Source organism: Carica papaya, chromosome 5 (assembly GCF_054855325.1).
Source record: "Carica papaya isolate Zhongbai chromosome 5, ASM5485532v1, whole genome shotgun sequence".
NCBI lineage: Eukaryota > Viridiplantae > Streptophyta > Magnoliopsida > Brassicales > Caricaceae > Carica > Carica papaya.
In genome coordinates, this window is record NC_142313.1 from 30,504,069 (window position 1) to 30,518,875 (window position 14,807).

Genomic DNA, 14,807 nt, shown 5'->3' on the forward strand with positions numbered 1-14,807 from the left:
ATTTGCGAATAAACCTGCGGACCATAAATCAAGTCGCGCATAACGTCGAAAGAATCATCTGCAAAAAGACGGGTGCAACACGAGGACCTCCCAAGAAAATGGGTGAAATATAAGGACTTCGCAGGAGGTCACCCATCCGAGTACTTTTTTCGCCCAAGCACCCTTAACTGCGGAGTTCTGATAGAATCCGTTGCATTAGTGCTGGTATGATCCCTCATGTTTCACTCTGCACTGCAAATACATACACTTTTTCTCCTTCCATCCCCCCTCCCGTCATTTGTTTCCTTGTGCGTGCACTCTGCATCTCTCTTTCTCATTCTAATATCGATTAAAATGCCCCTGATTCTTGACTCACATTTGTGTATAAACCAGTGGACCCTAGTTCCAGACGCGCGTAACGTCGAACGACCCGTCTGAAAAAAAATTGGTGCGACACGAGGACTTCCCAGGAGGTCATCCATCTGAGTACTAATCTCACCAACGCACACTTAACTGCAGAGTTCTGATGGGATCCGGGGCTTTAGTGCTGGTATGATCGCACCTGTTTAGTTTCGCGCTACAAATACATAAACTTCTTTTCTTTTCTTCCACCTCCCGTCATTTGTTTCCTTGTGCGTTCACACTTCACCTCTCATTCTCGTTCTAATATCGATTAAAATGCCCCTGCTTATTGACTCACATTTGTGTATAAACCAGCGGACCCTAGTTCCAGTCGCGCGTAACTTCGAACGACCCGTCTGAAAAAAAATTGGTGCGACACGAGGACTTCCCAGGAGGTCACCCATCCGAGTACTACTCTCGCCCAAGCACACTTAACTGCGGAGTTCTGATGTGATCCGGTGCATTAGTGCTGGTATGATTGCACTCGTTTAATTTCGCGCTGTAAATACATAAACTCCTTCTCCTTTCTTCCCCCTCCCGTCATTTGTTTCCTTGTGCGTGCGCACTGCACCTCCCGTGCTCGTTCTAATATCAAGTAAAATGCTACGGTGCCGTGACTCACATTTGCGAATAAACCTGAGGACCATAATTCAAGTCGCGCGTAACGTCGAAAGAATCATCTGCAAAAAAAGGGGTGCAACACGAGGACTTTCTAAGAAAATAGGTGAAATATAAGGACTTCGCATGAGGTCACCTATCCTAGTGCTACTCTCGCCCAAGCACCCTTAACTTGCAGAGTTCTGATAGAATCCGTTGCATTGGTGCTGGTTTGATCGCTCATGTTTCATTCTGCGCTGCAAATACATACACTATTTCTCCCTCCATCCCCTCTCCCGTCATTTGTTTCCTTATGCGTGCACTCTGCATCTCTCCTTCTCGTTCTAATATCAAGTAAAATGCCCTAGTATCGTGACTCACCTTTGCAAATGAACCAGCGGTTTATAATTGCATTCGCGCGAAACGTCGAGCGACCCATCCGAAAAAAAATGGGTGCAACATGAGGACTTCCCAGGAGGTCACCATAAATCAAGTCGCGCGTAACGTCGAAAGAATCATCTGCAAAAAGATGGGTGCAACACGAGGACCTCCCAAGAAAATGGGTGAAATATAAGGACTTCGCAGGAGGTCACCCATCCGAGTACTTTTCTCGCCCAAGCACCCTTAACTACGGAGTTCTGATAGAATCCGTTGCATTAGTGCTGGTATGATCCCTCATGTTTCATTCTTCACTGCAAATACATACACTCTTTCTCCTCCCATCCCCCCTCCCGTCATTTGTTTCCTTGTGCGTGCACTCTGCATCTCTCTTTCTCGTTCTAATATCAAGTAAAATTACGCGGCACCGTGACTCACCTTTGCAAATGAACCAGTGGTTTATAATTCCATTCGCGCGTAACGTCGAACAACCCATCCGAAAAAAAAGTAGGTGCAACACGAGGGCTTCCCAAGTGGTCACCCATCTGAGTACTACCCTCGCCCAAGCACACTTAACTGTGGAGTTCTGATGGGATCCGGAGTTGTGGTGCTGGTATGATCGCACCTGTTTAATTTCGCGCTGCAAATATATACACTCCTTCTCCTTTCTTCCCCCTGCGGTCATTTATTTCCTTGTGCGTTCACACTTTACCTCTCATTCTCGTTCTAATATCAATTAAAATGCCCTTGATTCTTGACTCACATTTGTGTATAAACCAGTGGACCCTCGTTCCAGACGCGTGTAACGTCGAACGACCCGTCTGAAAAAAAATTGGTGCGACACGAGGACTTCCCAGGAGGTCATCCATCTGAGTACTAATCTCACCCAAGCACACTTAACTCCGGGGTTCTGATGGGATCCGGAGCTTTAGTGCTGGTATGATCGCACCTGTTTAATTTCGCGCTGCAAATACATACACTCCTTCTCCTTTCTTCCCCCTCCCGTCATTTGTTTCCTTGTGCGTTCACACTTCACCTCTCATTCTCGTTCTAATATCGATTAAAATGCCCCTGCTTATTGACTCACATTTGCGTATAAACCAGCGAACCCTAGTTCCAGTCGCGCGTAACTTCGAACGACCCGTCTGAAAAAAAATTGGTGCGACACGAGGACTTCCCAGGAGGTCACCCATCCGAGTACTACTCTCGCCCAAGCACACTTAACTGCGGAGTTCTGATGGGATCCGGTGCATTAGTGCTGGTATGATTGCACCCGTTTAATTTCGCGCTGCAAATACATAAACTCCTTCTCCTTTCTTCCCCCTCCCGTCATTTGTTTCCTTGTGCGTGCGCACTGCACCTCCCGTGCTCGTTCTAATATCAAGTAAAATGCTACGGTGCCGTGACTCACATTTGCGAATAAACCTGAGGACCATAATTCAAGTCGCACGTAACGTCGAAAGAATCATCTGCAAAAAAATGGGTGCAACACGAGGACTTTCTAAGAAAATAGGTGAAATATAAGGACTTCGCATGAGGTCACCTATCCTAGTGCTACTCTCGCCCAAGCACCCTTAACTTGCAGAGTTTTGATAGAATCCGTTGCATTGGTGCTGGTTTGATCGCTCATGTTTCATTCTGCGCTGCAAATACATACACTATTTCTCCTTCCATCCCCTCTCCCGTCATTTGTTTCCTTGTGCGTGCACTCTGCATCTCTCCTTCTCGTTCTAATATCAAGTAAAATGCCCTAGCATCGTGACTCACCTTTGCGAATGAACCAGCGGTTTATAATTGCATTCGCGCGTAACATCGAGCGACCCATCCGAAAAAAAATGGGTGCAACATGAGGACTTCCCAGGTGGTCACCCATCCGAGTACTACCCTCGCCCAAGCACACTTAACTGCGGAGTTCTGATGGGATCCGGAGCTTTAGTGCTGGTATGATCGCACCTGTTTAATTTCGTGCTGCAAATACATACACTCCTTCTCCTTTCTTCCCCCTCCCGTCATTTGTTTCCTTGTGCGTTCACACTTCACCTCTCATTCTCGTTCTAATATCGATTAAAATGCCCTTCCTTCTTGACTCACATTTGCGTATAAACCAGCAGACCCTAGTTCCAGACGCGTGTAACATCGAACGACCCGTCTGAAAAAAAATTTGTGCGACACGAGGACTTCCTAGGAGGTCACCCATCCGAGTACTAATCTCGCCCAAGCACACTTAACTGCGGAGTTCTGATGGGATCCGGTGCATTAGTGCTGTTATGATCGCACCTCTTTAATTTCGCGCTGCAAATACATAAACTCATTCTCCTTTCTTCCCCCTCCTGCCATTTGTTTCCTTGTGCGTGCGCACTGCACCTCCCGTGCTCGTTCTAATATCAAGTAAAATGCTACGGTGCCGTGACTCACATTTGCGAATAAACCTGAGGACCATAATTCAAGTCGCGCGTATCGTCGAAAGAATCATCTGCAAAAAAATGGGTGCAACACGAGGACTTCCTTAGAAAATGGGTGAAATATAAGGACTTCGCAGGAGGTCACCCATCCTAGTGCTACTCTCGCCCAAGCACCCTTAACTTGGGGAGTTCTGACGGAATCCGTTGCATTGGTGCTGGTATGATTGCTCATGTTTCATTATGCGCTGCAAATACTTACACTTTTTCTCCCTCCATCCCCCCGCCGTCATTTGTTTCCTTGTGCGTGCACTCTGCATCTATCCTTCTTGTTCTAATATCGATTAAAATGCCCCTGCTTCTTGACTCACATTTGCGTATAAACTAGTGGACCCTAGATCCAGTCGCACGTAACGTCGAACGACCCGTCTGAAAAAAAAAAATTAGTGCGACACGAGGACTTCCCAGGAGGTCACCCATCCGAGTACTACTCTCGCCCAAGCAGACTTATCTGCGGAGTTCTGATGGGATCCGGTGCATTAGTGCTGGTATGATCGCACCAGTTTAATTTCCTGCTGCAAATACATAAACTCCTTCTCCTTTCGTCCCCCTCCCGTCATTTGTTTCCTTATGCGTGTGCACTGCACCTCTCGTTCTCGTTCAAATATCAAGTAAAATGCCACGGCGCCGTGACTCACATTTGCGAATAAATCTACGGACCATAATTAAAGTCGCGCGTAACGTCGAATGGCACATCTGAAAAAAAGAAAATGGGTGCAACACGAGAACTTCCCAGGAGGTAACCCATCATTGTACTACTTTCGCCAAAGCACACTTAACTTCGGAGTTCTGATGGGATCCGGTGCATTTGTGCTGGTGTGACCGCACCTGTTTAATTTCGTGCTGAAAATACATACACTCCTTCTGCCCTCCCCCCCTCCCATCATTTGTTTCCTTGTGCGTTCACACTGCACCTCTCCTTCTCGTTCTAATATCAATAAAAATGCCCCTGATTTTTGACTCACATTTGCGTATAAACCAGCGGACTATAGTTCCAGTCGCGCGTAACGTCGAACGACCCATCTGAAAAAAAATTGTTGCGATACGAGGACTTCTTAAGTGGTCTCCCATCCGAGTACTACTCTCGCCCAAGCACACTTAACTGCAGAGTTCTGATGGGATCCAGTGCATTAGTGCTGGTATGATGCCACTTGTTTAATTTTGCGCTTCAAATAAATACACTCCTTCTCTTTTCTTCCTCCTCCCGTCATTTGTTTCCTTGTGCGTGCGCACTGCACCTCCCGTACTCGTTCTAATATCAAGTAAAATGCCACGACGCCGTGACTCACATTTGTGAATAAACCTGCGGATCATAAATCAAGTCGCGCGTAACGTCATTTGTTTAATTTTGCGCTTCAAATACATACACTCCTTCTCTTTTCTTCCTCCTCCCGTCATTTGTTTCCTTGTGCGTGCGCACTGCACCTCCCGTACTCGTTCTAATATCAAGTAAAATGCGACGGCACCGTGACTCATATTTGCGAATAAATCTGCGGACCATAAATCAAGTCGCGTGTAACATCGAAAGAATCATCTGCAAAAAGATGGGTGCAACACGAGGACCTCCCAAGAAAATGGGTGAAATATAAGGACTTCGCAGGAGGTCACCCATCCGAGTACTTTTCTCGCCCATGCATCCTTAACTGCGGAGTTCTGATAGAATCCGTTGCATTAGTGCTGGTATGATCCCTCATGTTTCATTCTGCACTGCAAATACATACACTCTTTCTCCTTCCATCCCCCCTCCCATGATTTGTTTCCTTGTGTGTGCACTCTGCATCTCTCTTTCTCATTCTAATATCAAGTAATATGCCCCGCCACCGTGACTCAGCTTTGCAAATAAACCAGCGGATTATAATTCCATTCGCGCGTAACGTCGAAAAACCCATCCGAAAAAAAAATAGGTGCAACACGAGGGCTACCCTCGCCCAAGCACACTTAACTGCGGAGTTCTGATGGGATCCGGAGCTTTAGTGCTGGTATGATCGCACCTGTTTAATTTCGCGCTGCAAATACATACACTCCTTCTCCTTTCTTCCCCCTCCCGTTATTTGATTCCTTGTGCGTTCACACTTCACCTCTCATTCTCGTTCTAATATCGATTAAAATGCCCCTGCTTATTGACTCACATTTGCGTATAAACCAGCGGCCCTAGTTCCAGAAGCGCGTAACGTCGAACGACCCGTCTTAAAAAAAATTGGTGCGACACGAGGACTTCTAAGGAGGTCACCCATCCGAGTACTAATCTCGCCCAAGCACACTTAACTGCGGAGTTCTGATGGGATCCGGTGCATTAGTGCTGTTATGATCGCGCCTGTTTAATTTCGCGCTGCAAATACATAAACTCATTCTCCTTTCTTCCTCCTCCCGCCATTTGTTTCCTTGTCCGTGCGCACTGCACCTCCCGTGCTCGTTCTAATATCAAGTAAAATGCTACGGCGCCGTGACTCACATTTGCCAATAAACCTGAGGACCATAATTCAAGTCGCGCGTAACGTCGAAAGAATCATCTGCAAAAAAATGGGTGCAACACGAGGACTTCACAAGAAAATGGGTCAAATATAAGGACTTCGCAGGAGGTACCCCATGCTAGTACTACTCTCGCCCAAGCACCCTTACCTACGGAGTTCTGATAGAATCCGTTGCATTAGTGCTGGTATGATCGCACCTGTTTCATTTCGTGCTGAAAATACATACACTCCTTCTCCTTTCCTCCCCCTTCCATCAATTGTTTCCTTGTGCGTTCACACTGCACCTCTCCTTCTCGTTCTAATATCGATTAAAATGCCCCTGCTTCTTGACTCACATTTGCGTATAAACCAGCGGACCCTAGTTCCAGTCGCGCGTAGCGTCGAACGACCCGTCTGAAAAAAAATTGGTGCGATACGAGGACTTCCCAGGAGGTCACCCATCCAAGTACTACTCTCGCAAAAGCACACTTGACTGCGGAGTTCTGATGGGATCCGGTGCATTAGTGCTGGTATGATCGCACCTGTTTAATTTCGCGCTGCAAATACATAAACTCCTTCTCCTTTCTTCCCCCTGCCGTCATTTGTTTCCTTGTGCGTGCGCACTGCACCTACCGTGCTCGTTCTAATATCAAGTAAATTACTACGGTGCCGTGTCTCACATTTGCGAATAAACCTGAGGACCATAATTGAAGTCGTGCGTATCGTCGAAAGAATCATCTGCAAAAAAATGGGTGCAACACGAGGACTTCCAAAGAAAATTGGTAAAATATAAGGACTTCGCAGGAGGTCACCCATCCTAGTGCTACTCTCGCCCAAGCACCCTTAACTTGCGGAGTTCTGATTGAATCCGTTGCATTGGTGCTGGTATGATTGCTCATGTTTCATTCTGCGCTGCAAATACATACACTTTTTCTCCCTCCATCCCCCCTCCCGTCATTTGTTTCCTTGTGCGTGCACTCTGCATCTCTCCTTCTCGTTCTAATATCGATTAAAATGCCCCTGCTTCTTGACTCATATTTGCGTATAAACCAGTGGACTCTAGTTCCAGTCGCGCGTAACGTCGAACGACCCGTCTGAAAAAAAAAATAGTGCAACACAAGGAATTCCCAAGAGGTCACCCATCCGAGTACTACTCTCGCCCAAGCACACTTAATTACGGAGTTCTGATGGGATCCGATGCATTAGTGCTGGTATGATCACACCTGTTTAATTTTGCGCTCCAAATACATAAACTCCTTCTCCTTTTTTCCCCCTCCTGTCATTTGTTTCGTTGTGCGTGCACTTCGCATCTCTCTTTCTCGTTCTAATATCAAGTAATATGCCCCGGCACCGTGACTCACCTTTGCAAATGAACAAGCGGTTTATAATTCCATTCGCGGGTATCGTCGAACAACCCATCCGAAAAAAAATAGGTGCAACACGAGGGCTTCCCAAGTGGTCACCCATTATTAGAACGAGAAGGAGAGGTGCAGTGTGAACGCACAAGGAAACAAATGATGGGAGGGGGGGAGGGAAGAAGGAGTGTATGTATTTTCAGCACGAAATTTAACAGGTGCGGTCACACCAGCACAAATGCACCGGATCCCATCAGAGCTCCGCAGTTAAGTGTGCTTTGGCGAAAGTAGTACAATGATGGGTTACCTCCTGGGAAGTTCTCGTGTTGCACCCATTTTCTTTTTTTCAGATGTGCCGTTCGACGTTACGCGCGACTTTAATTATGGTTCGCAGATTTATTCGTAAATGTGAGTCACGGCGCCGTGGCATTTTACTTGATATTTGAACGAGAACGAAAGGTGCAGTGCGCACGCACAAGGAAACAAATGACGGGAGGGGGAAGAAAGGAGAAGGAGTGTATGTATTTCCAGCACGAAATTAAATAGGTGCGATCATACCAGCACTAATGCACCGGATCCCATCAGAACTCTGCAATTAAGTGTGTTTGGGCGAGAGTAGTACTCGGATGGGTGACCTCCTGGGAAGTCCTCGTGTCGCAATAATTTTTTTTTTAGACGGGACGTTCGACGTTACGCGCGACTGGAACTAGGGTCCCCTGGTTCATACGCAAATGTGAGTCAAGAAGCAGGGGCATTTTAATCGATATTAGAACGATAAGGAGAGATGCAGAGTGCACGCACAAGGAAACAAATGACGGGAGGGGGGATGGAGGGAGAAAAAGTGTATGTATTTGCAGCGCAGAATGAAACATGAGCAATCATACCAGCACCAATGCAACAGATTCTATCAGAACTCCGCAAGTTAAGGGTGCTTGGGCGAGAGTAGCACTAGGATGGGTGACCTCATGCGAAGTCCTTATATTTCACCCATTTTCTCAGGAAGTCCTCGTGTTGCACCCATTTTTTTGCAGATGATTCTTTCGACGATACGCGCGACTTGAATTATGGTCCTCAAGTTTATTCGCAAATGTGAGTCACGGCACCGTAGCATTTTACTTGATATTAGAACGAGCACGGGAGGTGCAGTGCGCACGCACAAGGAAACAAATGACGGGAGGGGGAAGAAAGGAGAAGGAGTTTATGTATTTGCAGCGCAAAATTAAACGGGTGCGATCATACCAGCACTAATGCACCGGATCCCATCAGAACTCCGCAGTTAAGTGTGTTTGGGCGAGAGTAGTACTCGGATAGGTGACCTCTTGGGAAGTCCTCGTGTCGCACCAATTATTTTTCAGACGTTACGCGCGACTGGAACTGGGGTCCGCGGGTTTTTACGCAATTGTGAGTTAAGAAGCAGGGACATTTTAAACGATATTAGAACGAGAATGAGAGGTGCAGTGTGAACGCACAAGGAAACAATTGAGAGGAGGGGGAGGGAAGGAGAAAGAGTGTATGTATTTTCAGCACAAAATGAAACAGGTGCGATCTTACCAGCACTGATGCACCGTATCCCATCAAAACTCAGCAGTTAAGTGTGCTTGGGCGAGAGTAGTACTCGGATGGGTGACCTCCTAGGAAGTCCTCTTGTTGCACTAATTTTTTTTTTCAGACGGGTCGTTCGACGTTACGCGCGACTGGAACTATGTTCCGCTGGTTTATACGCAAATGTGAGTCAAGAAGCAGGAGAATTTTAATCGATATTAGAACGAGAAGGAGAGGTGCAGAGTGAACGCACAAGGAAATAAATGATGGGAGGGGGGAGGGAAGAAGGAGTGTATGTATTTTCAGCACGAAATTAAACAGGTACGGTCACACCAGCACAAATGCACCGCATCCCATTAGAACTCCGCAGTTAAGTGTGCTTTGGCGAAAGTAGTACAATGATGGGTTACCTCATGAGAAGTTCTCGTGTTGCACCCATTGTTTTTTCAGATGTGCCGTTCGACGTTACGCGCGACTTTAATTATGGTCCGCAGATTTATTCGCAAATGTGAGTCACGGCGCCGTGGCATTTTACTTGATATTCGAACGAGAACGAGAGGTGCAGTGCGCACGCACAAGGAAACAAATGACGGGAGGGGGAAGAAAGGAGAAGGAGTTTATATATTTGCAGCGCAAAATTAAACAGGTGCGATCATACCAGCACTAGTGCACTGGATCCCATCAGAACTCTGCAGTTAAGTGTGCTTGGGCGAGAGTAGTACTCCGATGGGTGACCACTTGGGAAGCCCTCGTGTTGCACCTATTTTTTTTCGGATGGGTTTTTCGACATTATGCGCGAATAGAATTATAAACCGCTGGTTCATTTGCAAAGGTGAGTCACGGTGCCGGGGCATATTACTTGATATTAGAACGAGAAAGAGAGATGCAGAGTGCACGCACAAGGAAACAAATGACGGGAGGGGGGATGGAAGAAGAAAGAGTGTATGTATTTGCAGTGCAGAATGAAACATGAGAGATCATACCAGCACTAATGCAACGGATTCTATCAGAACTCCGCAGTTAAGGGTGCTTGGGTGAGAAAAGTACTCGGATGGGTGACCTCCTGCGAAGTCCTTATATTTCACCCATTTTCTTGGGAGGTCCTCGTGTTGCACCCATCTTTTTGCAGATGATTCTTTCGATGTTACACGCGACTTGATTTATGGTCCGCAGATTTATTCGCAAATATGAGTCACGGTGCCGTCGCATTTTACTTGATATTAGAACGAGTACGAGAGGTGCAGTGCGCACGCACAAGGAAACAAATGACGGAATGAGGAAGAAAAAAGAATGAGTGTATGTATTTGAAGCGCGAAATTAAACAAGTGGCATCATACCAACACTACTGCACTGTATCCCATCAGAACTCTGCAGTTAAGTGTGCTTGGGCGAGAGTAGTACTCGGATGGGTGACCTCTTGGGAAGTCCTTATATTTCACCCATTTTCTTGGGAGGTCCTCGTGTTGCACCCATCTTTTTGCAGATGATTCTTTCGACGTTACGCGCGACTTGATTTATGGTCCGCAGGTTTATTCGCAAATGTGAGTCACGGCGCCGTGGCATTTTACTGATATTAGAACGAGTACGGGAGGAGCAGTGCGCACGCACAAGGAAACAAATGACGGGAGGTGGAAGAAAAGAGAAGGAGTGTATGTACTTAAAGCGCAAAAGTAAACAAGTGGCATCATACCAGCACTTATGCACTGGATCCAATCAGAACTCTGCAGTTAAGTGTGCTTGGGCGAGAGTAGTACTCGGATGGGTGACCTCTTGAGAAGTCCTCGTATCGCAACAATTTTTTTTCAGATCGGTCGTTCGACGTTACGCGCGACTGGAACTATGGTCCGCTGGTTTATACGCAAATGTGAGCCAAGAATCAGGGGCATTTTAATCGATATTAGAACGAGAAGGAGATGTGCAGGGTGAACGCACAAGGAAACAAATGACGGGAGGGGGAAGAAAGGAGAAGGAGTTTATGTATTTGCAGCGCGGAATTAAACAGGTGCGGTCACACCAGCACAAATGCACCGGATCCCATCAGAACTCCGCAGTTAAGTGTGCTTTGGCGAAAGTAGTACAGTGATGGGTTATCTCCAGGGAAGTTCTCGTGTTTCACCCATTTTTTTTTTTTCAGATGTGTCGTTCGACGTTACGCGCGACTTTAATTATGATCCGCAGATTTATTCGCAAATGTGAGTCACGTCGCCGTGGCATTTTATTTGATATTTGAACGAGAACGAGAGGTGCAGTGCGCACGCACAAGGAAACAAATGACGGGAGGGGGAAGAAACGAGAAGGAGTTTATATATTTGCAGCGCAAAATTAAACAGGTGCGATCATACCAGCACTAGTGCACTGGATCCCATCAGAACTCTGCAGTTAAGTGTGCTTGGGCGAGAATAGTACTCGGATGGGTGACCACTTGGGAAGTCCTCGTATTGCAACAATTTTTTTTCGGATGGGTCGTTCGACGTTACGTGCGACTGGAACTATGGTCCGCTAGTTTATACGCAAATGTGATTCAAGAATCAGGGGCATTTTAATCGATATTTGAACGAGAAGGAGAGGTGCAGTGTGAACGCAAAAGGAAACAAATGTTGGGAGGGCGGGAGGGAAGAAGGAGTATATGTATTTTCAGCACGAAATTAAACAAGTGCGATCATACCAGCACTAATTCAACGGATTCTATCAGAACTCCGTAGGTAAGGGTGCTTGGGCGAGAGTAGTACAATGATGGGTTACCTCCTGGGAAGTTCTCGTGTTACACCCATTTTCTTTTTTTCAGATGTGCCGTTCGACATTACGCGCGACTTTAATTATGGTCCGCAGATTTATTCGCAAATGTGAGTCACGGCGCCGTGGCATTTTACTTGATATTTGAACGAGAACGAGAGGTGCAGTGCGCACGCACAGGGAAACAAATGACGGGAGGGGGAAGAAAGGAGAAGGAGTATGTTTTTGCAGTGCGAAATGAAATAGGTGCGATCATTCCAGCACTAATGCAACGGATTCTATCAGTACTCCGTAGGTAAGGGTGCTTGGGCGAGAGTAGTACTAGCATGGGTTACCTCCTGCGAAGTCCTTATATTTCACCCATTTTCTTGTGAAGTCCTCGTGTTGCACCCATTTTTTTGCAGATGATTCTTTCGACGTTACGCGCGACTTGAATTATGGTCCTCAGGTTTATTCGTAAATGTGAGTCACGGCGCTGTAGCATTTTACTTGATATTAGAACGAGAACTGGAGGTGCAGTGCGCAGACACAAGGAAACAAATGATGGGAGGGGGAAGAAAGGGGAATGAGTTTATGTATTTGCAGCGCGGAATTCACCGGGTGTGATCATACCACCACTAATGCAACGGATCCCATTAGAACTCCGCAGTTAAGTGTGCTTGGGCGAGAGCAGTACTTGGATGGGTGACTTGCTGGGAAGTCCTCGTGTCGCAACAATTTTTTTTCAGACGGGTCGTTCAACGTTACGCGCGACTGGAACTAGGGTCCGCTGGTTTATACGCAAATATGAGTCAAGAAGCAGGGGCATTTTATTCGATATTAGAACGAGAATGAGAGGTGCAGTGTGAACGCACAAGGAAACAATTGACGGGAGGGGGAAGAAAGGAGAAGGAGTGTATGTATTTGCAGCGCGAAATTAAACCGGTGCGATCATACCAGCAATAAAGCCCCGGATCCCATCAGAACTCTGCAGTTAAGTGTGCTTGGGCGAGAGTAGTACTCGGATGGGTTACCTCTTGCGAAGTCCTTATATTTCACCCATTTTCTTGGGAGGTCCTCGTGTTGCACCCATCTTTTTGCAGATGATTCTTTTGACGTTACGCGCGACATGATTTATGGTCCGCAGGTTTATTCGCAAATGTGAGTCACGGCGCCGTGGCATTTTACTTGATATTAGAACGAGTACGAGAGGTGCAGTGCGCACGCACAAGGAAACAAATGACGGGAGGAGGAAGAAAAGAGAAGGAGTGTATGTATTTGAAGCGCAAAATTAAATAAGTGGCATCATACCAGCACTAATGCACTGGATCCCATCAGAACTCTGCATTTAAGTGTGCTTGGTCGAGAGTAGTACTCGGATGGATGACCTCTTGGGAAGTCCTCGTACCGTAATAATTTTTTTTCAGATGGGTCGTTCGACATTACGCGTGACTGGAACTATGGTCCGCTGGTTTATATGCAAATGTGAGTCAAGAATCAGGGGCATTTTAATCGATATTAGAACGAGAAGGAGAGGTGCAGTGTGAACGCACAAGGAAACAAATGATGGGAGGGGGGGAGGGAAGAAGGAGTGTATGTATTTTCAGTACGAAATTAAACAGGTGCGGTCACACCAGCACAAATGCACCGGATCCCATCAGAACTCCGCAGTTAAGTGTGCTTTGGCGAAAGTAGTACAATGATGGGTTACCTCCTGGGAAGTTCTCGTGTTTCACCCATTTTCTTTTTTTCAGATGTGCCGTTCGACGTTACGCGCGACTTTAATTATGGTCCGCAGACTTATTCACAAATGTGAGTCACGGCACCGTGGCATTTTACTTGATATTTGAACGAGAACGAGAGGTGCAGTTGCGCACGCACAAGGAAACAAATGACGGGAGGGGGAAGAAATGAGAAGGAGTTTATGTATTTGCAGTGCGAAATTAAACAGGTGCGATCATACCAGCACTAATGCTACGGATCCCATTAGAACTCCGCAATTAAGTGTGCTTGGGCGAGAGTAGTACTCGAATGGGTGACATCCTGGGAAGTCCTCGTGTTGCACTAATTTTTTTTTTTCAGACGGGTCGTTCGACGTTACGCGCGACTGAAACTAGGGTCCATTGGTTTATACACAAATGTGAGTCAGGAAGCAGGGGCATTTTAATCGATATTAGAACGAGAAGGAGAGATGCAGAGTGCACGCACAAGGAAACGAATGACGGGAGGGGGGATGGAGGGAGAAAAAGTGTATGTATTTGCGGCGCAGAATGAAAGATGAGCAATCATACCAGCACCAATGCAACGGATTCTATCAGAACTCCGCAAGTTAAGGGTCCTTGGGCGAGAGTAGCACTAGGATGGGTGACATCCAGCGAAGTCCTTATATTTCACCCATTTTCTTAGGAAGTCCTCGTGTTGCACCCATTTTTTTGCAGATGATTCTTTCGACGATACGCGCGACTTGAATTATGGTCCTCAGGTTTATTCGCAAATGTGAGTCACGGCACCGTAGCATTTTACTTGATATTAGAACGAGCACGGGAGGTGCAGTGCGCACGCACAAGGAAACAATTGACGGGAGGGGGAAGAAAGGAGAAGGAGTTTATGTATTTGAAGAGCGGAATTAAACTTATGCGATCATACTAGCACTAATGCACCGGATCCCATCAGAACTCCGCAGTTAAGTGTGTTTAGGCGAGAGTAGTACTCGGATGGGTGACCTCCTAGGAAGTCGTCGTGTCGCACCAATTTTTTTTCAGACGGGTTGTTCGACGTTACGCGCGACTGGAACTAGAGTCCGCTGGTTTATACGCAAATGTGAGTCAAAAAGCAGGGGCATTTTAATCGATATTAGAATGAGAAGGAGAGATACAGAGTGCACGCACAAGGAAACAAATGACGGGAGGGGGGATGGAGGGAGAAAAAGTGTA

At 46.6% G+C, this 14,807-nt stretch overlaps 5 non-coding genes and 25 pseudogenes across 5 annotated transcripts; 16 read left to right on the forward strand and 14 right to left on the reverse strand.

Moving 5' to 3' along the window:
• Nucleotides 1-424: 424 nt before the first annotated feature.
• LOC148262908 (5S ribosomal RNA) lies at nt 425-543 on the reverse strand (annotated as a pseudogene).
• Nucleotides 544-748: 205 nt separating this feature from the next.
• On the reverse strand, nt 749-867 carry LOC148262909 (5S ribosomal RNA; annotated as a pseudogene).
• A 997-nt stretch (nt 868-1,864) lies between these two features.
• On the reverse strand, nt 1,865-1,983 carry LOC148262910 (5S ribosomal RNA). The gene has a single exon (XR_015819836.1). It is a non-coding gene; the product is annotated as a 5S ribosomal RNA (ribosomal RNA).
• Nucleotides 1,984-2,188: 205 nt separating this feature from the next.
• LOC148262911 (5S ribosomal RNA) lies at nt 2,189-2,307 on the reverse strand (annotated as a pseudogene).
• Nucleotides 2,308-2,512: 205 nt separating this feature from the next.
• LOC148262912 (5S ribosomal RNA) lies at nt 2,513-2,631 on the reverse strand. Its single transcript, XR_015820041.1, has one exon. It is a non-coding gene; the product is annotated as a 5S ribosomal RNA (ribosomal RNA).
• A 561-nt stretch (nt 2,632-3,192) lies between these two features.
• On the reverse strand, nt 3,193-3,311 carry LOC148262913 (5S ribosomal RNA). The gene has a single exon (XR_015820159.1). It is a non-coding gene; the product is annotated as a 5S ribosomal RNA (ribosomal RNA).
• A 205-nt stretch (nt 3,312-3,516) lies between these two features.
• On the reverse strand, nt 3,517-3,635 carry LOC148262914 (5S ribosomal RNA; annotated as a pseudogene).
• Nucleotides 3,636-4,198: 563 nt separating this feature from the next.
• On the reverse strand, nt 4,199-4,317 carry LOC148262915 (5S ribosomal RNA). The gene has a single exon (XR_015819906.1). It is a non-coding gene; the product is annotated as a 5S ribosomal RNA (ribosomal RNA).
• A 209-nt stretch (nt 4,318-4,526) lies between these two features.
• LOC148262916 (5S ribosomal RNA) lies at nt 4,527-4,645 on the reverse strand (annotated as a pseudogene).
• A 204-nt stretch (nt 4,646-4,849) lies between these two features.
• On the reverse strand, nt 4,850-4,967 carry LOC148262917 (5S ribosomal RNA; annotated as a pseudogene).
• Nucleotides 4,968-5,716: 749 nt separating this feature from the next.
• Nucleotides 5,717-5,808, reverse strand: LOC148262918 (5S ribosomal RNA; annotated as a pseudogene).
• A 204-nt stretch (nt 5,809-6,012) lies between these two features.
• Nucleotides 6,013-6,131, reverse strand: LOC148262919 (5S ribosomal RNA; annotated as a pseudogene).
• Nucleotides 6,132-6,690: 559 nt separating this feature from the next.
• Nucleotides 6,691-6,809, reverse strand: LOC148262920 (5S ribosomal RNA; annotated as a pseudogene).
• Nucleotides 6,810-7,371: 562 nt separating this feature from the next.
• LOC148262921 (5S ribosomal RNA) lies at nt 7,372-7,490 on the reverse strand (annotated as a pseudogene).
• A 346-nt stretch (nt 7,491-7,836) lies between these two features.
• Nucleotides 7,837-7,955, forward strand: LOC148262922 (5S ribosomal RNA; annotated as a pseudogene).
• Nucleotides 7,956-8,164: 209 nt separating this feature from the next.
• LOC148262923 (5S ribosomal RNA) lies at nt 8,165-8,283 on the forward strand (annotated as a pseudogene).
• Nucleotides 8,284-8,845: 562 nt separating this feature from the next.
• On the forward strand, nt 8,846-8,964 carry LOC148262924 (5S ribosomal RNA; annotated as a pseudogene).
• Nucleotides 8,965-9,157: 193 nt separating this feature from the next.
• Nucleotides 9,158-9,276, forward strand: LOC148262925 (5S ribosomal RNA; annotated as a pseudogene).
• A 205-nt stretch (nt 9,277-9,481) lies between these two features.
• Nucleotides 9,482-9,600, forward strand: LOC148262926 (5S ribosomal RNA; annotated as a pseudogene).
• Nucleotides 9,601-9,806: 206 nt separating this feature from the next.
• On the forward strand, nt 9,807-9,925 carry LOC148262927 (5S ribosomal RNA). Its single transcript, XR_015820465.1, has one exon. It is a non-coding gene; the product is annotated as a 5S ribosomal RNA (ribosomal RNA).
• A 206-nt stretch (nt 9,926-10,131) lies between these two features.
• On the forward strand, nt 10,132-10,250 carry LOC148262928 (5S ribosomal RNA; annotated as a pseudogene).
• A 589-nt stretch (nt 10,251-10,839) lies between these two features.
• LOC148262929 (5S ribosomal RNA) lies at nt 10,840-10,957 on the forward strand (annotated as a pseudogene).
• A 205-nt stretch (nt 10,958-11,162) lies between these two features.
• On the forward strand, nt 11,163-11,281 carry LOC148262930 (5S ribosomal RNA; annotated as a pseudogene).
• Nucleotides 11,282-11,490: 209 nt separating this feature from the next.
• Nucleotides 11,491-11,609, forward strand: LOC148262931 (5S ribosomal RNA; annotated as a pseudogene).
• A 204-nt stretch (nt 11,610-11,813) lies between these two features.
• Nucleotides 11,814-11,932, forward strand: LOC148262932 (5S ribosomal RNA; annotated as a pseudogene).
• Nucleotides 11,933-12,493: 561 nt separating this feature from the next.
• Nucleotides 12,494-12,612, forward strand: LOC148262933 (5S ribosomal RNA; annotated as a pseudogene).
• A 205-nt stretch (nt 12,613-12,817) lies between these two features.
• On the forward strand, nt 12,818-12,936 carry LOC148262934 (5S ribosomal RNA; annotated as a pseudogene).
• Nucleotides 12,937-13,494: 558 nt separating this feature from the next.
• On the forward strand, nt 13,495-13,613 carry LOC148262935 (5S ribosomal RNA; annotated as a pseudogene).
• Nucleotides 13,614-13,823: 210 nt separating this feature from the next.
• On the forward strand, nt 13,824-13,942 carry LOC148262936 (5S ribosomal RNA; annotated as a pseudogene).
• Nucleotides 13,943-14,506: 564 nt separating this feature from the next.
• On the forward strand, nt 14,507-14,625 carry LOC148262937 (5S ribosomal RNA; annotated as a pseudogene).
• Nucleotides 14,626-14,807: the final 182 nt, after the last annotated feature.